The 17,132-nt window shown below is 37.5% G+C and overlaps 1 long non-coding RNA gene across 1 annotated transcript in view; it reads right to left on the bottom strand.

Moving 5' to 3' along the window:
- The window catches only part of LOC112674973 (uncharacterized), a 48,833-nt gene that overhangs the window by 16,661 nt on the left and 15,040 nt on the right, over window positions 1–17,132 (bottom strand). The window contains exon 2 of the long non-coding RNA XR_003145687.3: window positions 6,642–6,708. This is a non-coding gene — a long non-coding RNA (uncharacterized LOC112674973). The remainder of the gene's footprint in view (window positions 1–6,641; window positions 6,709–17,132) is intronic.

The following is a 17,132-nucleotide window of genomic DNA, read 5'->3' on the forward strand; positions in this document are numbered from 1 at the left end:
AATAATAAAGAGAAAAAGGGTCTAATGTTAATGAATCCATCTGCCCATCCCGGCTAGCATCGCCAGAATAGAAGTTTTAATAGCTTTTTTGGCATTTGCCATTGACCTTATACCAAAGTACCAGTGGAAAGCTCGTGTCCCAAAACAGGTAAGAAATAATCATTTGTATAGAAATCTAAACCATTACAGTCTATTACATCATCTCCAAATTCTGATACTCAATCTCTCCTCTTAAGAAAGAAAAACAAAACACATTATAGCTCCTTTCGATAATTGCATACATTGGGCCATTTTTTTTCTTTTCTTTCCTTTTTTGCTTTGCTTTAATGTGGAAGCCCCTCACCAAAAGTTAATCATAGGACATCGTCCAGCTATATTTTAGTTCTCTCTGAAGAGATGAATAGCCACCCCATAATAAAGCTTGTTCAAGGCCTAGCAATCACTACAAATGCTATGGCATCGTTTGGAAGGTCGCCCCAACTCTTATCACTGCTCACAGACAGCGATAAAGTACAAAAACACTGCTATCTGAGTAATAGCTAGTTACCTCATCACTCTTTCCTGCAGAATGTTGTCCTTCGTCAGTGTCAGTCCCAGATCAATCGGTTAGAATACAGCCCCAGTTACAAGCCCCCTTTTGCCTTCCACTTCACTTGGCTTCCGTTTCAATTACAACTCTTCTGTTCGTTTGCTTCTCAGCCTCAACTTGCAAGAAAAGAACTGCAAAGATCAATTGGAAACTTCAACTTATGCACAACTACTTGGAAATCATTTCTTTGATATTGACGCGGTGTCACTGAAAATGGCAGTGAAAAATACTACTTACTTGTAGGAAAAAAAAAGAAATACTCTCAAGACCTATGTTCAAGTACAATAGAAAGGCTGAACGACTGAAAATTCTTTTGTAGATAACCTGAGGGATAGTAGAAGAATACTAATAAAACGGGCCTTAGAAAAATGTTAGCCTAATAACCACAGCACTCTCTCACTATGCATGAGTATGAAGCTCTTATTTTTAAAAAGGAAAATGAAAGGACTGAGAGGTTATTAATAATATAGCCAGGAATAGGCAATAATAGAAATTTAACAAATCAAAGGTAAATCCAGGTCTTCAAATCCATTCCAGACAATCACCACAAATTGATTAAGAAGATATCACAAAAGTTCTAGAGCCATGTCAGAGGGACAGAAAAAAAGGATATCCCATGGCCTAATTACCACTTTCTCAAAATCCCTTGCTTGCCTCCTACTAAAACCTATGCCACAACTTGCCATCAGTTTTATCCCCTGGGAACTGATTTTGACTCAACTAAATTTTATACAGAAGCCTCCTGAAAACTGATACCAGGGAAGAACACCATCTCTCTTGGGTTTTTATTCATTCTGTGTGATGCCAAACAAGAAACAGCAATATTGAGCCCAGGACACTCCAGTGAGGATGAGGAAACATTGCAATTGACCCTAATACTATAGCAGGCAACTTTTTGAAATCTGAAGTTTGTTCCTTCATTTTTTTTTCTCCTTTCTCTTCCCCATCTCAAAGAGACTGTGCTTCCTTGCCTTAGGGAAGATATGTACCATGGATTCTTTAAAGAAAGTAGGACCAACAAAGCCAAGAGAAATTTGAAGGAAGGGGTAGAAGTGTCTCTGAAACTGGAGATGCCTGGATGGCTTAGTGGTTGAGCATCTGCCTTTGGCTCAGATTGTGATCTCGGGGTCCTGGAATCGAGTCCTACATCGGGCTCTCCACAGGAAGTCTCTTTCTCCCTCTGCCTATGTCTCTGCCTCTCTCTCTCTCTGTGTCTCTCATGAATAGATGAATAAAATCTTAAAAAAAAAAAAAAAAGAACTTTCTCTGGAACTAACAAAAACAGTCCTCCAAACAGGGAGAAAAAGAAGTCTATGGATGCCAACAGAGATGGAAAACTTGTTCACTGGTCACTAAACATGTAGCAGAACCTCAGAAAGACAGGCCAATTGTTAAAGGCTGTGAGGGAAGTTGCCTTATCCAAAAATGTGCTCCGAGGGTGACACTGAAGCAGTGGAGAAGTGGGTGGAAAGGCCAGGGTAGATGAGGATAACAGGTCCTCCATCACACACAAGGTGAGAAGCTAATGTGGTCACAGCTATCCTTTACAATGCCTTTAGTTGCCCATTAGGTACAGCCTACAAATGTAATCTCTCAGTAAATCCAAATCAGCCAGGTTTCTTCCTACATTGGCACAGATTCTCCCACTAAGACCCCTGGCTTGTGGTAAGGAGTGATGCTGTACAAAAAAGCACCCCTCAGAAGCACACTCGCCTCAACTAGATGCTCACACTTGGGAGCTGAAACTGGATGACAGAGCAGTAGGGGCATGGCTCCCACGCCAGGTTCCCTCCCAGGCTGGCTTCCTTGAGGTCCTTAGTGCTAAGGGAGGCTCCCTGAGTGGTTTTTTCCACTTTTCACCAACAACAGAGAGCTGAATCTCACTGAACTACATGAAAAGAATAAAACAGATTAAAAAATGAATATGGTAAGCAAGAACCTCTGTGGGAACAAGGTTTCATTTGATAACCCATGTTTTTACTTGTTTATCATGTTGGTAGGCAGAATCATGGGGTAAGTTTTTGGGTAGAAAGTAGAAAACAGAGCTGAGAATTTGGAAGTGATTACTTCTGAAAGGTAGAGTATGTTTTGTTAAGAAGGGAATAAGCTTTTGAGTGAAATTAATGTTAGGTAAAATGGTAGATCCCAGTTTGTGCACTATGTGCAAATTACTGAATCTCTTTGCTCCTCACTTACCTTATCTGTGAAAAGGAAATAATGTGAGGGAGGGGGCAGATCGTTAATAAATTCAAAAATATACACAAACTGGGACGCCTGGGTGGCTCAGCAGTTGAGCGTCTGCCTTCAGCCCAGGACATGATCCTGCAGTCCCAGGATACAGTCCCACATCGGGCTTCCTGCATGGGGCCTGCTTCTCCCTCTGTCTATGTCTCTGCCTCTCTCTCTCTTTGTGTCTCTCATGAATAAATAAATAAAATCTTTAAAATACATATATACACAAACAGTGTGCCAGAGCCTAATTCCTAAAATAAATGGTAACTGTGGGTTGTTTTCCCCACACTACTCTCTTCTTTCCTTTGCCCCTATTCCTTATTCTTCCCTTGCCATTCTTTTTTAATTGAAATTCAGAGAATGTCATTTTAATTTTCTACTGCTTGCTGTAATGCTTGCAATGGCTTAGGCTCCATGTAAAATTTATAAAATCTTGTTATACTTTCAAATCTTTTTATATCAAAAATTTTAATTCATTTTCTTCAAAAACTTCTCAATACTTCTTAGCTGCTAGCTATAAAGCAAATAAAAGAGGGATGGAAGAAAGCAATTCAATAAAAATTGGATTTACTTTTAAAAAGGAAAGGTTTTAATCTTCCTTAATTGGCCCTTTGATATAGATAATTTTCAAGAGTGGGACATTTTATAGACTAAAAGATCATGTTAAAGTTCTTCCTCAGAGTAATCAAGATTTGGTGATCCTTTAGAAGAACAAGAATCATTAAAAACAGCCAAAGAAAGGAGTTATTAGATGTGGAAGATCAAGGTCTCCAATATACTATAATAAGCAACGCAGGCCTGCAAATTCCAGCAAGCTGAAGATAACATTTTCACTGCACATTTCTTTAAAAGAAGATAAAGAGCACTGAATCAATATATCATTGAAGAGATTATTATTTTGTACAAGCTGAAGGTTGGTGCAGGTCATTCCCACTAAAGCAAACAGAACTTGTTAATTTAATCCAACAGACTTGGCAGTGAAACCAAACAGGAATTTAATCAGCAGGAGAAGGTGGTGAGCATCTCTGGAAATTGAATGATCACTGTGCAAACAGTAAATATCATTAAGGAACAGCAAGGAAATAAAAAGGGTGCTCCTGTCATGATTTTCATTGAGTTCATCAAACATAATAAATGATTCCAAATAAGCCATTTCTAAGACTGCAACAATGACTTAATGCTGCTTGTGCCAGAAAGTTAAATTTTATCAAGTTTTCCAGTTTCTAATCTTTCTTAAATACTTTTCTTAAAAACTACAAGGTAATAAAATGAAGGATTCAGTGTTTCATATATTCCAAGTAAAGAAAGGAGCTAGCTGGCTTCTCAGTTTCTCATCTCAAACACAGAATGCTAGCTTTCTGATGCCAACTTTTCTATTGCTTTTCAGTACGGAGACTAAGAGACAAGATCTGTAAACCAACATTAGGTATTTACTTGGACAGTAATTACTTTAATCATCTTCAAAACTAAAAGCATTTTTAAAGCATGTATTTTGTTGCAGAGGATACATAAAATGTACTTATCCCCACCCCCAACCTCTGCCTCTCACCATTTCAATGAAATTACAATCAAAGCATATTCAGAATCCTTCCCACTTCCTGTTACCACAGTTTTCAACATTACTTCTCCCTCCTTTCTTTATTCCTCAATTCAGCCGCATAAAACTCTACTTTGTTTGCAAGCTCTCCTTATCTCCAATCAAGTCTCCTTGAAACCACTGTTTTAAAAACAGCCTTTTGTTCACACTGAACAGGGCATGTCAGTGTGTAGCATACCCAAAACAAAAAGATTTTCTCAATGGTGTTTTATTTTTTCCTCTCAGTATGAAAACATGGTGTTATCATTAAACAGTAAATTAATTACCCCATGGAACCTCAATAAATAAATGTCAATTGGTATTTTCCAAGAGTGACTAAAAAAATAAATCACATAATTAGTGGCAAAAAGCCACCTCTTTATTTCAAAGTCTCATGGAAGTGTTTTTGATGTTTAATTATTCACAGTAAATAGTAACAGGAGATGGAGGGAGAATGGGTCAATAGGTAATTAAAGAGAAATAGAGATTAAAGAGTAGATTTATCATGATGAGCACCAAGCAATGTATAGAATTACTGAATTGCTATACTGTATGCCTGAAACTAATATAACACCAAATGTTAGCTACACTGGAATTAAAATTAAAATTTTAACTTAAAAAAGAACAAAGTAAATCTTAAGCTTATCCTGAAACTGTAAAAGAAGCTTGTTTAGCTTCATGAAAAACTAGACCAAGAGATGAAGAGAAAAGGAAGAACAGTATTTTGTTAAGCTATTAAGAAGAAAGAAGATAAAGAGGAAAATCAGGAGCTCTATTTTACAGGTATGTACTCAGAGAAGAAATGGAAAATCTTAGCTTTCTGGAAAAAGACATTTTTCATGAATATTCTATGTTGAAAAATGGACAGTAAGATACATATTTATTTCTAGCCCAGTCTTTATTCTATCTAGAATCACATATCTCCATATTTCATCTTCCACAGAAATAGAATATTCCCTTTTTCATGTTTACAACATCTTCTCTCCACAGTTATCAAAAAGGGTGGGATATTCTGTAGAATTTTAGTTAAGAATCTAAATGCCTCTTTAAGTGTTTATGGTAGATTGTTTACAAAGAAAGCCATGATAATACTCCTAATCCTTATATGCACATCATCATCCTACACAACAAGAAATTTTGCAGCTTTACTTCTTGCCCTCTTGAAATGCTACCCTAAGATCACCATAAAGAAGCCCAGTATCATCAATTAGAAGTTAAGAGACAACATGAGGCAGAGAGGAGTTGTCCCAATTAAGACCCCTGGACAATCACCAATAACCAATGTCAATGTCAACTATCAGACATGTCAGTGAGGCCCTCTTATGCTATCCAGTCCTGTAGAAAGGCAGACTGTAGCCACATGAGTGAAACCCAGAGAGGTCAGCAAAAGGAGCATACAGCTGAGTCCAGCCCAAATTATTTACCCACAATGGGGGAAAAAATGATTATTGTTTTGGGTGGCTTCTTACACAGTAATAATAACTGCTACATTAAAGCACCATATTTCCTAATCTCCCAATAAAATCCAGATTTTAAAAAAATCCAGATTTTAAATACTCTGTCATATTATTATATGATATGCCAAATAAAGGTCATATTTTTCATTGGAAATAGGGACCTATAGGAAAGCAAGGACTAAAATGTGTGCTCTAATGATGAATGACCTGAATGAACACTGCTCACCTTCTAATGATAAATTGTTATTATTGGTCCAGTATTAAAATAAAGTCCTTTTAATCCTGAACACAGTTAGCTCTCCTCCCAGGGATGCAAATCAAAAGGGGAGGGAGAAGAATAAAAGAAGTACCTTCTCTCTGCAGAGGTGTCATGGACACTACTCAGTGACATTTAAGTCCAATAAATTCCTTGAACATTCTTTCCCAGGGGTCATTGTCTTATGACCACTCTTTCTGCCACACATATTTATGGAAAAAGCAAAGACACATAAAAGATGAAGAAAAGAGAGGACTGAGAAAACTATAGATTGAGGGGCAAAGATGAGTAACTGTTATAATGATACACTGAACAATCTCATTTCTATAATATATTTTTTGTTTGAATTGCTTCCCAGCTAGACCTCTTTTTGGGGAGATGCTGTGTAATTTCTCTGGTTATGTGACAGAACCAGGATGAAAGAAAACTCACAAGCTCCTGTGGCTTAAAATATAATGGTTGAAAATTGGTGGGTTATTTTTAAAGTTTTTTTTTCTTCTGTTTGACAAGGAAAAGCAGAACTATACTCACCACCCCCACCACTGTCCTTTTCCAAAATAAAGGTCAAATTGCTTCTTCTCTGTTCTTGAAGACATTGCTAAAAAAAAAAAAAAAAAATTAAATCTGATACAAACGTGTAATAAGTGCTAATATAATGGCCTAAATAACACCATCCTCCCTCTTCTTCTCTACAATGAAGACCAAAAGATCTAAAATCTCTTAAAATAAAGTACATTCAGATGCTGAAGAAACCAACTTTAAAAATCATCTATAATTGAATATCTATAATTGCAGAAACTGTCACTGTAATATCCTCTACCCCATGCAACAGTCATTTGGATTATGTGATCATTTATTTTAACTCCCACTATTTTTGGAATAGACAAAATTCAAGAATTCATACATTCAGAACCTCACTTCTAGATAGCTAATTCTACCAAAGTTAGAACTTATTTAAATATTGATTATAAATTAAAATTAAATTATTTTAAAACTTCTAGATTAATTTAGCACTGATAACACTTCTGTTCAAGTATACTAATTTATTTGAGGGGTCGGGGGGAGCTAGTATACATGCTAAAAATATGTGAAGTTTTGTTTTTGTTTTTTTTTTTAATGAGACTCAACTCTAAAAGAGGCCATAGTCAAACTTCTTAACTTTATATACAAAGAAACTAAAAGTCAGAGATTTGGAATAGCCTGGAGTAGCAGTGCTTAGTACTGGTGATGCTGGTGTAAGAATCAGGTTTCCAAGATTCCTGACCAACAACCTTCCCACTTTAGCATGCAAACTCACTCAGGAGTTTGTGTCTACTGTAGACGAGAGGTACCAGCTTCTCCTCATTCTAAATCCAGGAGCTGCCAAACCTGAGCACAGAACCTCTGTAACCCTTCAGCCACAGCCCTATCCCTGACTTATTTATTCGGACTCTCTGTGGACATCCAGTGTACTAGTAATGTTTAAAAGTGCCCAAGAGATTCTAATATATGGTCAGGGCTGAGAACCACTGAAATGGTTTTTCATCCTCACTCCCTTAAAGGGGCTTAGGCTACCATGTTAGCAGTCCCAGACTCACTTCCCAGAGGCTCTCCTTGGCCCTTTGATACCCTACACATCAAGAACCTAATTCTGAGAGCCTAGACTCGTGGAAATGAATAAATAAGAGAGGAAAGACAGTGAACATTAAAGCATATGGTCTCAGGTATATGCATTATCAATGATGCTTTCTGTAGATCCATAAGAACAAAAGGAAAAAAAAGAAAAAGAACACTCCATCTGGCTACATAAAAGTAGTATTACTTTTCGGCATTTGCTTACACAGCTAACCAAGTTTGCAATAGTATGTGTCAATTTGTTTATGGGTTGGTTTCATGACATCACCCAACCACTTCTATAAAGCCATGGTCATCTGTTCATGGGCTCATAAAATGAGAGATAATATGGTTTAGATTCTCAGACATGATGACAGTAGAGAGAAACATAGAAACATTTTTTAAAGCTTTTATTCATTTAATCATGAGAGACACAGAGAGAGAGGCAGAGACATAGGCAGAGGGAGAAGCAGGCTCCCCACAGGAAGTCTGATACTGGACTCAATTCCCAGAATCATGACCTGAGCCAAAGGCAGACACTCAACCAATGAGCCACCCAGGTACCCCTAGATAGAAAATGTTATATGAAACAAAGGTTTACATCGTTGAGAGTCCAGTTTTACCATATCACAACAACAACTGTTAGCAATCCAAAGGTACACCTACATGCATCGGCTCATCCTCAGTTCCAACCCAGTCCTCAAGGAGCAAAGCTAAAGCCAGGTTATTTTGAAGCTCAGAGGAGGAAGGATAAATTTTGTTGAAAAAAATCATAAACAATGATGATCTCCTCACCCCCTTGCACCTCTTGCTTGACTATTGCAACCATGTTAGGAAAACTGATGATTCTGTTTTGACCTTGAGCCTGCAGGTCATTCCCAGTTCCAAGGGAAGCATAAACATAGCTCGGAGAGCTGTAGTCCCACATTTCAGTCAGCCTCCTTACACAGGCAGAATTGTCTTTGGGCAAATATCAAATATTTGGCATTATAAATTCAAAATCTGAACTACCTAATCAAGAAAGGCCACATCTATGAAGTTACTCAACTCAGCTCTGTGTGGAGAATGGTCCAATACACCAGAAACAAGCATGTTCCATAAGCCTTAAATAGGACTAAAAAGGAAATGTGTCTGGTTTTATCTTAGTGTTCTAGCTTGAGGCATATTCTATAGAACTGATTGTTTTGTTTTTCTGCTTCCGTCACCAATTCTTCTCCACTACATTAAATCCCACACATGGCAAACATGAGTTAATTAAGCATTACCTTACAGAGTATTAATGTAAACGTTTCAGATGCTCCTCCTTAAACCTCTATGGCATAATTACTATTGCCCTGCAGGAGAAATTAATTTACATTGTTAACAGAAATACTTAGAAACAAACATATTTAAATGTTTAACCATCAGTTCTAAAAGAACAGGTTAAAGGAAACAATAGTTAAGTCAAAAACATTATCTAGATGATCCACAAGGTAATGTGAGAAGAGAATGTATACCTCTTGCTATTTCAGTTGTGCTGAAAGAGCCTTTTAAATAACCTCATTTGTTTTCACTCCAAGGACCCAATATGAATTTTGTCAATATCTTTCTTTACCTTCTTCCAGGCTAATCACGAATATCATCAAGAAGGCATTTCTTCCAGCTCATCAAGCTGTCTTCAATAGATTAAGACAAATTCACAAGCATCAACAACCAGAGCCAATGTAAAACTGTATCAGGGTTGAAATCCCAAGGCTGCAAGTAACTTTCAGCTACTACGTTGCACATTTTCCACCTCCTATAGAATCACTTAAACCCGTGATTCTCAACTTTGGCTGCACATTGAAATCATTTGAGAAGCTTTTCAAAATTCTTCTGCCCAGCCCTAAACCCCAAGAATTCTAATTTAATTGGTCTAGAGTACAGCCTGAGGATCAAGAGTTTTAAAAGCTCTCCAGGTGATTTTAATGTGCAGCCAAGCGTCAAAGCCCATTAAAGAGGACCAAGACAAAACTTGTTGCCAAGAAAAGTTAGGTTTACTTCGTTTGCTGTAGCATGGGAGACCCTAGGAGAATCCTGGGGGCTTTTCAATACATGGGAGGTTAGGAGAGCTTCATATTGGGTGATTTTTTGAAAAGCTTGGAAAGCCGGGGACAGTTCTGGATTAGATGATGTCAAGAAATGGGAAGAGTCAGTGAGTGAATACCTCAATTATCTTCATCCAAGAGGCAGGAAGATTGGGAAACCAAAATCACTCAGAAGGCAAGGTTGTTAAAAATGAGAACTGAGTGTTAACCATTTTTGTGGTTAAAGTGTGGCCTAGTCTTTGACCTGTTCTAAACGTTGCGTATCTATGTTTCTTGGGAAACATTGTAGGCTGGTTTTTATTTTTTTAAAAGATTTTATTTTTATTTATCCATGAGAGACACAGAAAGAGAGGCAGAGACAAGGGCAGAGGGAGAAGCAGTTTCCACACAAAGAGCCTGATGTGGGACTTAAACCCAGGAATCCAGGATCACGCCCTGAGCCAAAGGCAGACGCTTAACTGCTGAGCCACCCAGGCATCCCATGTAGGCCGGTTTTTAAATAAGGCCAGTTTTCTTTTTCTCTGTTTATTTAATAGGATCTATTTTCATCTTCTCATAAGGTTGAGAGCCACGGATTTAAACAAACCCAAAAAAACTGTGAATACTGACTGTGACATCTGTCATTTTGAGTTCCAGGGTTAAAATGAGCTGATCTGGTTTATTGAGTATGTATTTGATTTCTCCTCAATTTTTTCAAGGGAAACCTTCCCAAAGATGGACTTTCCCAGATAAAACTCTTTGTTCCCATTCCTGCGATAGAATATCCCATTATGATCCCAAGTTTAATTTGCCAGAGAATACATGCTACATTCTAAAGAAAAATCTTATGTGAAATAGCTCCTTTTGAATATCATTACCATTAAAACAGTAGTTCAGCAGCAGCAAGTCATATTTCTATTCATTCTGTTCTCAACAGAAGCCACTGTTAATTTTTCACAATTACTAGCTCAGAGCTGCCTTGGTATGGCACTGCACATGAAGGTGGGTATTCTTTACAGAAAGGCTTTTGACACTATTTTGGTATTTACCTAATGCTATATTCTATAGGAAATCAGAATATTGGCAATCATTTATGCTCTAAGCCAAGAATGTATATGTGTATTCAATAGAAACTGGAGTTATTTAACTCTTCTTTGGTAATCTGGAATATCTGTTTGCTCTCTTAAGAAGCCCATGTAATCATAAACCATATTTTACTTCTCCCTGGAAATAAGGCTCTTTCACTGTTTTACATATGTCAAGACAGGAAGTCATGTTTTTATTTATAAGATCGAGAAAAAAAATAAGGGTAAGTAAGAAAATATATTAAGCTCTGATGGTATATTCACAATGCCAGTTACTCATATGGAACTCCACTCAGCCACCTGATGTCATCCATATTTTCTGCTTCTCTAAGCTACATAGAGATTAGAATAAAAGTTTTCCTCATCTCAACTGAGTTATTTCCACTGTTGGATGCTAAGGGAGCCCAGAAATGGCACCACAGTTTGCCTACTTGAGTTCTGAACCAGCCAAGAAAACCAAAAATTAAGAAAGAAATATATTAAAATCTATACAATCGAAAGAAGCCACATCACAGGTTGGGTTCTCCAAGCAGAGACACTGAAACAGAGTTTGAGTTCAAGACGTACATAAAGAATCAAAGGAAGAGGAAGAAGCAAGACTGAGCAGAGGAAAAAGTCACAGGTGAAGCAGACCTGGTCCACCCCGGCAGGAAGTTCTGGAGTAGGTATTGCCCATGAGAGTCATCTCATAGTGAGCTGAAATGTCTGAGCCTCTGATCGCTCTCCTAGCTCATTTGGTGTGGGCTGCCCTGGGAAAGGAATGACTGAGCAAGCCAGACAGCTCTTTGCTGCCAAGACAGACCTGAAAAGAACAGGCAGTTGGAGGTATTGTGCCCACCACCTTCTTCTAGCTGGACAGCAAGTGCTTCCTTAAAGGGCCCCTGCGGAGCACATATTCAGGTCCACCACAGATCAAGTTGGAGAATATGGCTAACATTCAGCAACAGTAGGTCTTTCAGTATGACACCCACCACTGTCACATCCCACCATGGGCAGTGTTAAGCAATCACAGACCTCATTTATAGAGATGCCACCACTGAAAACTTAAAACCTAGAGATACTGACCAGAATATTTAGTTTTCACCAGCAGCTGGCTCTGGTGAAAGAAGAAAAAAAGGAAGAGTCTGAGACATCTATGTTCAATTCCTGCTTCAGCATTCTCCAAAAAAGATGTCACTCCACAAGAAGGAGTGTGAGAATGGAGATATGGAGACAGGCTAGAGGAGATGCTAATGGCCCCCCTCTACTCCACCAATGGAGTCATAGAATTTGACAGTCAGTTAAAGACAGTACAGTGAGGCTTATTAACATATGTAGGTCTCTAGATAACAATAATAAGTCAAATAATAAGTTAAAACTCATGTATACAGTAATAATTTTTCTGCAGGCTTATAAATATCATTCAACTTGAAAGTTTGGAGATTGGGTAGTTGGCTTGGTTGGTTGTCTGGGAGTTGAAGTTCAAAATTTTATTCTTATTGTAGTGGTATGTAAAAGAATAGATTTAAGGGAGCATGGGTGACTCAGTGGTTGAGCTTCTGCCTTTGGCTCAGGGCATGATCCTGGGGTCCTGGAATTGAGTCCCACATCGGGCTCCCCTCAGGAAGCTTGCTTCTCCCTCTGCCTATGTCTCTGCCTCTCTCTGTGTGTCTTTCATGAATAAATAAATAGAATCTTTTAAAAAAATAGATTTACTTACCAGATCCCAAATAACATTAATGTTCTTTCAGATGCTCTGTACTCTTTTCTGGCTTAATGCAAAAGTCACAGAGGGGATTTTAATCACTCGGTGGTGAAGTGTTTGATATATGCTACAAGCGGCAACTCAGAGGCCAAACTATTTCCCTCATTCCCCTTTCAGCCACACACTCTTTGACACTAATAGCATGGTGCCATAGAAAAGAAGCTGGTTTGACAGCTGCTGAGGACAGGGAGCATCTAGGAACTCAGATCAGAGTTCCAGTAAGACTCAGAGAGCACAGGAAGCAAATGCAACCATGACACTCCCACTTGAAGTGTCAAGGGTAACTCTAGGACTAACCACAGGTGCAGATCACAAATTCTTAAAGAAGGAACGTTGAATTGTCAAAGGTTTATCAATCTTTTCTCAGCCAGCCAAAGGCAGTTTCTTTTAAGGAATTGACTAGTCCTTCCTCTATGAGGGCATGATAATGAAATGTTGCTACGATATTTCATTGGTAAATCAATGGTCAGCTGCTTAATCAGGTAAGATCTGATGTCATGAAGATTTACTAGTGGAAAGAAAATATATGACAAGCTGTTAATTTCTGCATGTACAACTAAGACAAGACAGTCTTTTAGAACTCTTCTAAAGATCTAAAGACTACCATAAGAGCATTTCGTAAAAGTAGCCATCTAGAATATCTACCTGAAATAGAATGTACCCAAATTAAGGAAAACACAGATCTAAGTTGGATCTGCCTGAGTCTCCTATCTAACAATGTTTTCCAAAGTATAGTCCTATGACAACCTTCTATATAAACATTCTAAGTACTTGTTAAAAAGGCAGATGGCTAGACCCACCCAGTGAATATCTATGCAAGAGTCTGCATATTCAACAAGTTCTCCAGGTGATTTTAATGCACACTAGGGTTTGAGAAACCCTGTTAGAAATTTAGACTGAGGGATCCCTGGGTGGTGCAGTGGTTTAGCACCTGCCTTTGGCCCAGGGCGTGATCCTGGAGACCCAGGATCGAATCCCACGTCAGGCTCCCGGTGTATGGAGCCTGCTTCTCCCTCTGCCTCTGTGTGTGTGTGTGTGACTATCATAAATAAATAAAAATTTAAAAAAAGAAAGAAATTTAGACTGGAGCAAGGTCAGACCCAAAGTCCAGAAACCAAGCTCAATGGAAAAAGTTCTACAAAATTTATTGGGAACAGTATTTTTCACAAGGGAAACTACAACTCTTACCCATTCAATAAATATTTTATTGTGTTCCTGCCCATCCACACACTGTGCTAAATATAGTGGATTCAAAATAAAATGCATAGAAAATTGTAAAAGTAAGTCTAGTATCATCACACATTATAATTCCTTTCACACTGAATTCAGATCTTAGGGTATACATATCACTGAAAATTAAAATGAAAATTAAAAAAAAAAGTACACTTCTCCTGAAGTGGAATTACTACCCTAAGGTAAGAAAAACACTAAAAAGTGTATATAGGATATGATTAAGTGAATCTAGTTCTCTCCAGGGAAAAGAGGGGTGTGGAGGGTAGACGAAGTAGAGGTGATGATTATAAAATAAAAAGATCTCTTGAAATAAGAGATCAGAGCTTAGATTTGATTCCTGTCCCAACCAGAATCGCTTCTTTCTACTACAATCAGAGAATTGATGAACTTTTGATCTGTCCTTTCTTTCTCTGGAAGCAGAGATCTAAAAGCTGTTATCAAACAGACAAGATAAAAGGATAGTATATAAAACACTGTTGATTTTCCATAAATACCCATGAACTCTGCTTTAAGAAATTCCAGATAGTAAACCTACTCTATACGTACCACCTGCTATGGTTTGAGTGTTTATGTCTCTCAAAATTCATATGTTGAGGAGTACGTGGGTAACTCAGTTGTTTAAGTGTCCAACTCTTGATTTTAGCTCAGGTCATATCTCAGAGTCGTGAGATTGAGCCCTGCATTGGGCTCCATGCTTAGCACAGCATCTGCTTGAAATTCTCTCCCTCTGCCTCGTCTGCTGGCCCTCCTTCCTCACACACACACTTGCTCTCTCATTCTCTCTCCCTCTGTCTAAAATAAGTTAATTAATGAAAAAAATCCACATGTTTAAATCCTAATGTCCAATGTGATGGTATTAGGAGGTGGGGCCTTTGGGGGGTGATTAGGTCCTGAGGGTGACACCCTCCTGACTGAGATCAGTATCTTTACCAAGGCAGCCTCAGATAGCCCCCTTCCACCACATCATGAAGACACACAATAAGGCTATTAACCAGTAAGAGGGCCCTCAATTGACCATGCTGGCACCCTGATCTTGGACTTTCTAGTCTCCAGAAATGCGAGAAATGTACATTGTTTCTAAACTACCCAGTCTTTTTTTTTTTTTTAAACTACCCAGTCTTTAGTATTTTGTTATAGCATCCCAAAAAAGACTACAACACCACCACAGCTCACTAGAAAATTCCTCCTTGCATGCTAGCATAAGCTAAACTTGTTCAAGATTGAGCACCTGAAATAGATTCTATAAAGCTTTGCACAAATATGGTGATGTATGCAAAGCAACTCCTACATAATTCCATTTGACTCTCATAACTTTTGTTTATAAAAAGATTTTCAAAGTATTTGTGTATATGATTTTGTTCTGGGATCAAATTAAACCCAATTAGATGGTTTTATCAACATCTTACCAAAGTCAAAACAAAGACAAGCATAAACTGAAAAAAAAAAAAAAAACCCCACAAGAAAAAAAATATTAAATGTTAAAATTAAATGGCGAAACTAAGGCTGATTTTCCTACATGCTCTAAATGTATAATAATGAGAATGTATTACTTCATAATGAAAACATTTAAGATTAATCTTTTTGGGAGTTTCTTATAGCAATCTAATTTTTTAATTAAAAATAAATTTCAAGGTGAAGAGTCTCAATGGTCATTGTTTCTTTTTACCTTATTTCCTTTCTTCTTTCCTAAAAATGTGTTTTATCCTGCAGGCTAGAACACCTCTCTGTTCCTTCAAACATTTATAAGTTTCAACATTATTGCTATAACAAAAAATTCTAGCTTTCCTTTTTCTCTTCTTTTTTATTACAACCCCATAAATTCTAACTACAGTTGTCCACTGTACCTCCCATTATTCTCAATAATCTTGACGAACTGACTTTGAAAGCGTATTGCTTTAGCACATTAACTTTTGCCGGGGCACCTTTTTTCCACACCTGATTCTCCTACCCTGCAATTTTATATCCACTCTAACTAACAGTTTTCTAGGTAATAAATTATACATGACATCTGTCTTGTCCTAGTTTTTAAAATCCCTGTAGCCTCTTAAAAGTCTTTTTAATGTCCTCATACCCAAGTCTAGGGCACTTCTGGTACTTCCTTTATGTAATAATTTTCTGGTTGTCTTTTCTTTAATCTTTACCTTAATGCTCTACTCCATGATCTTCCTCAGCATTTTTTTCCAGTAGTTTTTTTTTCTGGGGGGGAAGAGGGGAGGGAGTGTGTTTGGGTTTTTTTTAAGCCCTTTTCTGCTTCCAAAATTCTTTGTGACTCACTCCACCAGCCTAAGGCTACTGAAATATGAATGATTCTCATTCTCTATCAAAATTGTGATGCTTCTATCCTACTCAAAATTTAAATACAATTATAATAAACTATGACAAAATCTGTCACTCCCTATATCCAGTTCCTGCTATGTCTAAAGAGTCATTTTCACCTAGTCCCTCAGAACATTGTGTAGATTAGGACCCTTTCCACACCTTATTGTCATTTCTTGTTTTTTGAGTTTACTTTTTCCTCCTCTAAACTTTAAAATCCAAATGGAAGACAATGGGCTTTCATGCCTGTATCATCAGTTATTTAACATAGCTACTAGCACACGGCAACTGTTTAATTAATTATCTAGATAAATATACATCATAACAATACATGAATTCAGAAGCAGATATGAGAACCCAGCTATCTACTATTAAGCCACACTGAAAGAGATTTGATAAAATATAAAACAATTCCACCCTTCTCATTAAATAATTGTTGTTTTAGAAAACATAATTAAATATTATATTTTTTATTATAGTACTATCATTAAAAATTGTTTTATGTATGTCAGCACAATAGATTTTTGTTATATTAAGTAAATATATAAATATATATTTCAGATTTCTTAGTTTTTGGGGGTTTTGGTTTTTTTAAAGATTTCATTTATTTATTTGAGAGAGAGATCATGAGCGAGTGTAAGGGTCAAAGGAAGAAGGAGAAACAGGCTCCCTGCTTCTATGTGGGACTCAATCTCAGGACCCTGGGATCTTGACCTGAGCCAAAGACACTTAACTGACTGAGCCACCCAGGCACTTCTCGTCTCAGTTTTATTTCTAATATGGTAGCTATTAGTAGATAATAACTCACACAAATAAAAGTCTATGGAGTTCCTCAATAATTTTTAAGACTATGAAGGCATCTTGAGACTAAAAAAAGTAAGAACTACTGTTCTAATCACCCACACAAATGTATCAATACTTCTTAGCATCTATTCAAATCCTCCCTGCCTCACTTTTCTCTGGGGACTTTAACCACTGGTTCCAGCCACCTCTACAATGACCACCT

This window comes from Canis lupus, chromosome 14 (genome assembly GCF_003254725.2).
Source record: "Canis lupus dingo isolate Sandy chromosome 14, ASM325472v2, whole genome shotgun sequence".
Taxonomy (NCBI): domain Eukaryota; kingdom Metazoa; phylum Chordata; class Mammalia; order Carnivora; family Canidae; genus Canis; species Canis lupus.